Source organism: Teleopsis dalmanni, chromosome X (assembly GCF_002237135.1).
Source record: "Teleopsis dalmanni isolate 2A chromosome X, ASM223713v2, whole genome shotgun sequence".
Taxonomy (NCBI): Eukaryota; Metazoa; Arthropoda; class Insecta; order Diptera; family Diopsidae; genus Teleopsis; species Teleopsis dalmanni.
Window position 1 is genome coordinate 72,403,541 of NC_051848.1, and position 9,292 is coordinate 72,412,832.

The 9,292-nt window shown below is 27.0% G+C and overlaps 1 long non-coding RNA gene across 2 annotated transcripts; it reads left to right on the forward strand.

Moving 5' to 3' along the window:
• On the forward strand, window positions 1–2,355 carry LOC119687453. 2 transcript variants are annotated; one of them, XR_005253168.1, is made up of 6 exons: window positions 1–259; window positions 1,173–1,342; window positions 1,404–1,697; window positions 1,797–1,881; window positions 1,935–2,044; window positions 2,131–2,355. It is a non-coding gene; the product is annotated as an uncharacterized LOC119687453 (long non-coding RNA). The 2 variants fall into 2 exon arrangements; XR_005253167.1 differs by having other exon boundaries at window positions 1,797–2,044.
• Window positions 2,356–9,292: the final 6,937 nt, after the last annotated feature.

The following is a 9,292-nucleotide window of genomic DNA, read 5'->3' on the forward strand; positions in this document are numbered from 1 at the left end:
ACTAAAATTTTATTATATTTAATATAAAATGGATAATAACACACCTCTGGATAATTTTATAAAAGAATATAGTTCCCTCAATCCGCAGTTAGACCGTATAGATGTTTTACAAGGCGCTCTTCAAATCTGGTCAGTTCTAACACAAACCCAGAAGAATCACTACTATGTCGTCCCAAAGGATGCGGAGGTGCCAAATAACGCAGAGGGCACACATCGCAGAGGAAAAAAACGTAAATATTATGAAATGAACTAGGAAATGGTAAGAATCATTACTATATTAATTAGTTTGCACGATTATTTATTTTTAGTTTTGTTTTTAAAATATTCACATATAAACTTTATTACGTTTTTAATAAAGTATGTATATTAACGGACCTATTCTGTGCACTTGACAAATTTATCAAATTCTTTAATAAAATTTTTGACTTTTATAAAGCAGTAAGATTTTTGGTATTCTGGACACATCTTGACAAATTTCAAAGCTCAAGTACCTAATGCTTCTCACCACACTATAGTGTAAAGTGTTTTGAATATAAAACTGTTCGTAATTGTTCGTAACTGTTCGTAATTGTTCGTAAAAAAGAGCATATATTTTAAATTGTCGAAAGCATTTTTCATGCATTCAAATCACAATAAAAAAAATGCTTGTAAGGAGCGTATATTTTAGTTAAGAATATTTGTCATGCATGCAAATAATAAAAAATGCTTAAAAAGAGCATATTTTTATAGTTGTCAACAGCATTTGAGATATTGACAACTAACAAGGAAAAGAGCTTTTTATTTATGTCACAGAATACCGAAACCTTAACAGCAGTCAATTTTGACAAGTGTCAATGTTTGACAATTTTATAAAGTGCACAGAATAGGTCCGTTAGTATATATATAGCGTTCTTCTTCTTGTATTGTGAATTGAAAAATGAATCTTCGAATCCAACATTTCGAAATTAGACACATTCGAATAGCAAAAAAAAAGACATGGACAAGACAAGACCACTGATGATTACTGATGAGTAGTTGGCAATACTCGACACAGCGTTGTATGGTCAGCCAAATTTCAATAAATGAAATAAAATTTTTGTCCTTATCTTTTCTTTGCTATCCGAGCCCGTCGGGTTACTGCCCGTTAAATTAGACCTTACAATAATAACATAAATACTGATTTTTATTTACAGCAATTGCTTGCCATCTCATATATTGTAATCCATATGCCGTCAAGAAAGAACCAGCTCTCTTTTCCATCTTACCAACGGTCTATGAAGATTTACTTGTAGCCTTTGATCCAGACCTGTAAATGTGAATTAGGTTTTCGGCAGCCCGAAGCTCAATTGTTATTCCTTAATTCGTAAGAGATCAATTTAATTGAAATATAAAAATATCATCACAGTTAATATTTCTTGACACAGAGCTGTGAGCTGTATTTTATTTTAAATTGAAGATTTCCTCGTACTGTTTTTCATTGAGACCCTTCATTAGTTATTGAAGCCTAATTAATACAGCTAGAAATATTATTCAAGCTGTTCGAGTATGTCAAATACTTGAATATACCAAGCTACATTAAATGGTGTTCGAGCATGTGCTGTTATACAAATTAAATAATATCAGTCATTCAAAGATTCAAAGTGCTCGATTCATATCTTGGAATCTGTGAATACTCAAGCTGCTCTAACATGGCAATACCAGAACACTTCAAATCACAAGTAAATATATTATTAAAATGGGTTATAAAATGTGAACATTATCTGACTTTAATAATTTGTAATTTGTAATTCATTTTCAATGTTTATATTTATTTTCAGATCAGGGGAATGAAAGGTGCTTATGTTGATGCAAACCACAGAAATCCAATCTATATATTTTACTAATATTGGGATTCTGACACTGGTCTGAAGGGCAAGTCAATTTTGTGATTATTAAAAATATGTTTTTAAATTTAGATGTGAATTTAACTTATTTGAACAATCAGCGAGTTCAGCCCTAGACAAGTTATTTGTATAATTCTTTGATTGCAAACAAAATCCAAATCACTTTTTGAGGAATGAAATTGGTTAGTAATTCTTCATCTATGTTAATATTCTTAATAGTTTTTAAATTAAAACAATGTTATGCTTACTATTCTTTTCTTCTTTCAAGCTCTGTACAACACCTTTCTGAGAGCATATCACATTTTTAACTTTGGATTTAAAGGAGATTGTGGTATATGGGATGGCTAAGGTGCGCAAGTCTATTTTGTTTGGATTTTAAATATATTCTCGCTTATCTTGAAACTGAAATGATGACAATATTACAGCATTCAAATTTATTTCATATTACTTTAACGAAAAAAATAAAAATAAAAATAAAATATTTAATAATTTACTTTTCTTTTATGCAATAGTCTGAATTTCAGTAAAAATTAACAAAAAAAAATGTAAATTAAAATGTAAATTTTTTCTTACCGAAAGCTCTTAACGGATCTATTTAAAAGTTAGAAAGGTTCGAAAGGAAATGGAAAGACAACAACAAATTTAGTTAATTGATTAAAATTTGGCTGACCATATAACGCTGTTTCGAGTATTGGCAAGTACTCATCATCAGTGGTCTTAGGAAATATTGAAGTGTTTAGATTGTAAGTTCCAGGCTTAGAATTCGTGCCAGTCAAACTAGAAGCGACGACTAGTCGTGTTTTACCACAAGTAGCCAAGGCTGCACAAACTTTCAATGCTTAAGTTCCAAGTTTTAAAATGATATGAATGATATATTGTCTTAAAAAGAAAATGTAAAATGATATGATAATTACTCGTACAATTTCCTTTCGTTTTACTTCCTTCCTTTCATACGAAAATGTTATGAACAGGTAATAATGTTTTGAATTATCGATATATTTTTATTTAAAATATAAATATAAAAAAATTGTAAAGACCGTAATTTGCATGTTATTCGACTCCCATTGGCATGGAAATTGTTTTAAAAATAAAAGGGTCTCTTTGAGAGTATTATTTAAGACTATTTTGAGATTGCAAATAATATGAAGAAAATCCTATTAATTATTTTAATTATTATTAAAAAATGGAATAAAAACATTTTACTTATTTTTCAGCCTCTAATCAATAACCAGCATTTTATTCGATTACTTTTAATCTTTACGGGTTAATAATGTGTTTCGAAATTAATTTTTAACTGCCGGTGATTTACAATACTTCGAGTACGCAAACATTAAAAAAAAATAAAATAAGGTAAACTGCAACACTGATCAGTGGTGAATAATTTCAGTTTGTTTTTATATTTATTTTCCTTACGTCAAAGTGAGCACATACCACCTAAGAAGATTATTTCAAATAATTATTAAGTTTATTTCAATAAATATTTCTAGTGCTGAAATGCTTAATTCAAAGATTATATTAACACTTATTTTAACAAAAGTTTTAAAGTTTGATAAATAATATTAAAACTGACTTAATAATGTCTTCTGCCCTAGTGTATATTTTGTTTTTATGGTGCGTGTTATCACAAATAATTTCAATATTAACCTTACCGTCGATAATAAAAATTGGTATGTTTTTTATTATAATATTTATTGTGAAAGTATTAATATTTATAATTAGTTCATTAAATGTATTATTTGTTTAAATAAAAAAGTTATTTCAGTAAAATCGATATGTGTAATGTCATTGCAATTGTAAGACTTCCCTTCAGTGCAGTTAAATGCTAATAACTTCATCATTTTTTTAAATAATTAACAAATCTTTCAAATGCTTTTAACATTATATCCAAGAGGCTTGATGCTATAGACCTTCGAATTCGGTGAATACTATAGAAAATATCAAAGAGTTCAGTTGAGTATAAGAGTTTGGTATGGTTCAAAAAATTTTTTGCATCTTAAAAATACGGTACTATAGAACTGCCATCAAAAAAGCACTACGTTTGTTCAGAGTGGAAATAACACAAGTGTGTCGATGATTACTAGATTACTGCTTTAAAATTATAACTAATAGTACTAAATCGAATTTTTTACATCGATATTCAGTAATAAATTCCTTAATCCGCTACTGCACACCAAACTAAAACCAAAACGGGCTTTAGCTCATTGAAGAGATTTCGGGTAATATACGTCTTTCGAGGGAAAACGAAAATTTTGGCTGGTACGGTTATAGGTTTTATAATATGTACTACTAGTAGTACTATTGTATTTTATAATACATAAAATAGTATAATATAATACATAGTATAGTATATAGAAATATATAGTAGGATATATGTACATACATTAAACTGCAAAACTTTAATATATAATGAATATGCTGAAGAAGAAATAATACAATTACAATTTTTAACTAAACAATATTAAATAAAGTCAGTAAATAGATTATAAATCTATTTAATAGAATATTTAATAGAATTTATTCAATAGATAATAAAATATTAATCTCAATTTTTCCTACCACCTTTTAATAAAATCTAAACTGTAGCACAAACAGATTCATAATTATTTTTTTAAATATTTTGGGTAAAAATCTATTAAAAATTTGATATTAATATCAGATATATAGGTAAAGTTTTATCATATATCATATTCTGTTAAAAAAAAAATTCTGAAACCTAAGATTACTAATTAATAAGGTAATAAGCTCATTTTAATTTAAAGCACGAGTGTGTTTTGAATAGTGTCACCTGAAAAAAAACTAAAAAGTGACAAAAAACTTGGATTTGAGCACTGAAAGTTGATGCACCCTGGGCTACTTGTAAAGAAACACAATTAGTCATCGCTTCTAGTTTGACAGGCACGAGTTCTAAGGCTGGTACTTGCAGTCCAAACAAATTATATACGGACTATAAACTAATTTAAAAAAAATTCGAATGTTTTCTTAGACCACTTATGATGAATACTTGCAACTGTGTTGTATGGTCATCCATATTTCAATAAATTAACTAAAATTGTTGTTGTTGTCTTTTCATTTCTCTCCGAACGCTTCTAATAAGGTATTATATTAGATACATTTTACCAGAAATGAGATTATATTTATAAATATATAATAAATAAAATAATAATAACTGTACGGAACTGTATTGAAACTTAGGCACATCTACAGGCTACGTATTTTCTAGTAACATATAAGTTTCTGTTTTAAGTAGATTTGATATAAAAAATTTATCAATTATAGATTATAGAATAAACAAATAAACAAATTATTAATTATAGATTCCATCTCTGTAATGTTTTACAGAAGGTATGAAAACAAAATCTTACTGTAGTTATTACTTCTTTATTTAATGAAAATAATAGTAATATCTCCTAGGAGAAGAGAAGAGGCAAAATGCAGAGGTAGAGTAGTTAAATCTGGTGAATAGGATGATTATGGTAGCAGTTCTTGCTGTAATTTTCTAATTTCACTAACTGTTTGAGCAATGTTTCAAAACCGTATTTTGTATTTTTGCGACGACTACTAAGTAGTTTTTAATCGTTCTTCCAATGGATCAGCCTCAAGATTTTGAGGATTTAGTTTTGCTATAAATTTTCTATAAAAATTTTTTGCAGAGAACTTTATTATTGTTAAAAAATATACTAACATTTTTGTTATAAACTGCTTGTAAAAAGAAATAAAAGAATTCTTATAAAAGATTAAATATCAAAATAGCATCGAAATTTTAGTTCTTCTATTGAAGAATCGAACTGACTGGCGGAGACTACTCAACGCGGTCATGGACAACTCACGTTTGTAATGGCCAACTAAGTAAGTAAGTAAGTATTGACGAATAGCTGGCGATTCATAAACTTATGGAATAATCTAGATTTTATTCCATTATTAAAATGATTTATAAATTATTAAAAATAAAATGATTTGTTAAAGTATATTTTGATTAAGATGGCTCGAATAGAAATTAGTTATTTAATAGTAAATTTCTAGCAAGTAATAGTTTAGTGAAAAAAATTTAAAAGTGGGGGGATGACTAAACACAACGGTGTTAAATCTGGCACTTATTGATAAGCACATAAAATATTATCCCAAAGGTGTTTGATTAAGCGTAACATAATTGATTTATATTTTAGTTAAAAAACCACGTTTCCCTTTGATTGCAAAATCTAAGTGCAAATTGCGTTCAAAACAAACAAAAAGATTTATTGTCAATTAAAGAAGTTACTTTTTCCAACCCTAAACATTCAAGCAGGTGCATCCCTAGGGAGCATAGTTGGTTTTTTACTGTATTTACTCTATACTCTTGACAGAGTACCAAGAGAAGAAGTATCGCCTTCCGTAAGCACTAATATTTAAATGGAGATATGCTCAGTTACATACCATATGTACATTTAAAAAATTGCTTTAAAACAATTGCAAATTTTGTTGCCTTAGCTTAAGGAATGGTACTTTTTCGGACAAATTATAATAATAAAAGAAAGGGATAAAGAATTTATTACGCTATTAATTTGAGCTTAGTCCAAATAAATTTTTTAACAATTTTAATATTTTATCAGTAATATCTTCAGTTCAAATAATTTTATTAATAATTTTTTTATTTGATTAATAAAATTTTGATAAAGGACTGCGTTGAGAGCACGTTTAATATCCCAACAGGTTATAGAGGCATCGATACCAGAAGAGTCACAATGGCAACGATGCTTTGTTGATGCTTTTCTGATGCTTCAATAAATTCCTCAGCTGAAAGGAATCAATGTGCGAAATTTATTGATTTATGCTGTATTTCATTATTTGTATATAATAATAATTTAATTACTATTTTTAAATAAATATAATACTTATATATAAAAATAAAATAAAACATTTCTAAACTAAGAATTCCTTTCATTTAAATTTCGTTGCTAAATTTTATATCATATTAAAATTCAAGATTGCAATATTACAAATGTCTAATCAATTTTTTTTTTCAGAAAAAAGAAAGAATAGTATTAAAATTTAACAATTAAAAAAAAAAAAATAGAATAAATTCAATTATTTGTCTTAATTTTTTATTGATGAAAATTCAAAGCAAATTAAAAAAAACATACAAGTCAAGTACGGCTTTGGGTCAATTGACTAATGAACGCTAACTCTGAGTTTTAAATTTGGCAGGGCATGAGTTCAACCCTTCGTACTTGCATTCTTAAAAAAAAACAAAAATAGTTTATGAATAATTAAATATAAGAAATAATTCCAAGACCACTGCTGTTGGGTATTTAGCAATACTCGCAACAGCTGTCTGAACAGTCAAAAATTCCATTAATTAAAATAATATAAAATAAATTCACTGTAGTTCACTGCTTTTCGAAACCTCTCTATTAATTAGTTAATTATTTTTATTTTATCAATACAATAATAGAAAAATTGTGTTTTATTGAGTTTGGAAAAATTTCTTAAGGAATCTATTGAGACAAGGCATAAGATTTTTTGTCTGACTTGTATAAGGAATTATTTAAACTTTTTTAGTCATGAAATTTATGGTAGATTTGTATCGAAGTATGTAAAAGCAATTCTTATTAATTATAGATTTTTTTATTGCATTATAAACAGTAAAACTAATTAATTAGTTTATTAAACTAAGTAACTAATTTTCAAATTAACATATTCATGCCCTTTTTTTATTTTTTTATTATATTTAAACAAAGTGTAGATTTTAAATTAACAACAATTCGTCATATTGACTAATAAGAGGTTTTTTAATTAATATTACAAGTAATGTTACTTATCTAAGGTGAGCACATAGATCTGAGCTAGTCAGGAGATGAATCATCTCAAAAGGTTATTAGGTCATATTCATGCCCTATGACAAGAATTCTATTTCCAAAAGAACTTTAATTTTATTCTTCTGAAGAACTGTTTTGATCTTTCAAATACCGTAAATACTGACCAACATAATCAACAGTGTCCGGATACATATATTGGTTTAATTGTCGATATAATACTATAGCGATACTATACTATACTATATATGACTGTCAGGAATCGAACCCTATAAAATTTGAATCATAGTCTCGCGTATTACCAAAACACACAAAGTCAAAGTGCACTTATTTTGTTTAATTTAATTTATTTAAACGAAAACTTCATTCGTTAACAACAATTGCACTTGCTGCGACATTCTTCGATATAACAAATTTACTTTATTATCATAAAACATGTTTTTAAACTTTGTAAATTTTTTTACTAAATTGATATTCAATTGACTTCAATGCTTTGTAACAGCACTAAAAAATGTGTTAAGCTAACTTTCTAAAAATATATAAATAAAATAAAAATTTTCTTGAAAGATGAATAAGTGTAGAACAACATTTGATACATTTTGAGATTGATTTGTTTTCGTTAAATCGTCTTTTAATTTCCTTTTGGAAGGTTATATATTAGATTAGATTATGGTGTGATACACCATGGTCTTAAGTATTGGTTGAAAGTTATTGATTATATTTTTGACTCTACTGATAATTTTACATTGTTTACTATTATCTGTTAGTGATGGTTTTTAATAATAGCGCTTTCGATTGGTAAATCTTTATTCAATCTAGATTTGCTCTAGATCATTTAAATTTGGTTGCCCAATTAAACATTTTTAGGATAATCCAAAATTTTGTACTCTGGCAAAAAATCTAGAGTGTTATAAATTAATCTAGAGTGTTACGCATTTCGCTCGAGATTTACCAAAATTGCACTAAAAACAAATCTCGATCAAAAAAATTTTCCTATATTTACCAATCGACAACGCCATGGGATTATATATATTTGTCTTCGTAAAACTGAAGTTAACTTTTATCTTTGAAAATGTATTTCGATCATTTCGATATTCATTTATCAAACTTTTGTCTTATTTCAGGGGCTTTATTTCCTAGAGCCGGCAATAGTGAAATTAATGAAAAAGCATTTAAATACGCAGTTCATCGAATAAATAATGATAAGGAAATTTTGCCCAATACAATATTGAAATATGATATTAACAACATAACCACAAAGCAATCATTCAATGCTTATCAGAAAGGTAATTTGTTTTTAATTTTATATTTTATAATAAATAAAATTTTTAATAATTTAACTTTAAACTGCTATATATAAGTTTAAAAACCAAACATTTATTTTAAAACAGATTAGTTAATTACACAAAAAAGTATAATTCATATGAGAAAATGTCTTTTCTCAACAATTATATTCATAAAAACAAAAAGATATCCCCTTACAGATATTTTACAGAGATTGATATAGCCATTTTAAAAGTAACCTCCTAACCATCAAATGGACAAATATGTAATCGTAAATTTTTCGTTTTCTCCAAGCTCCGTCAGTACAGATATAATGAACGGGTGAAAAGTAATTTGAAACTAATAAAATTCATTAAA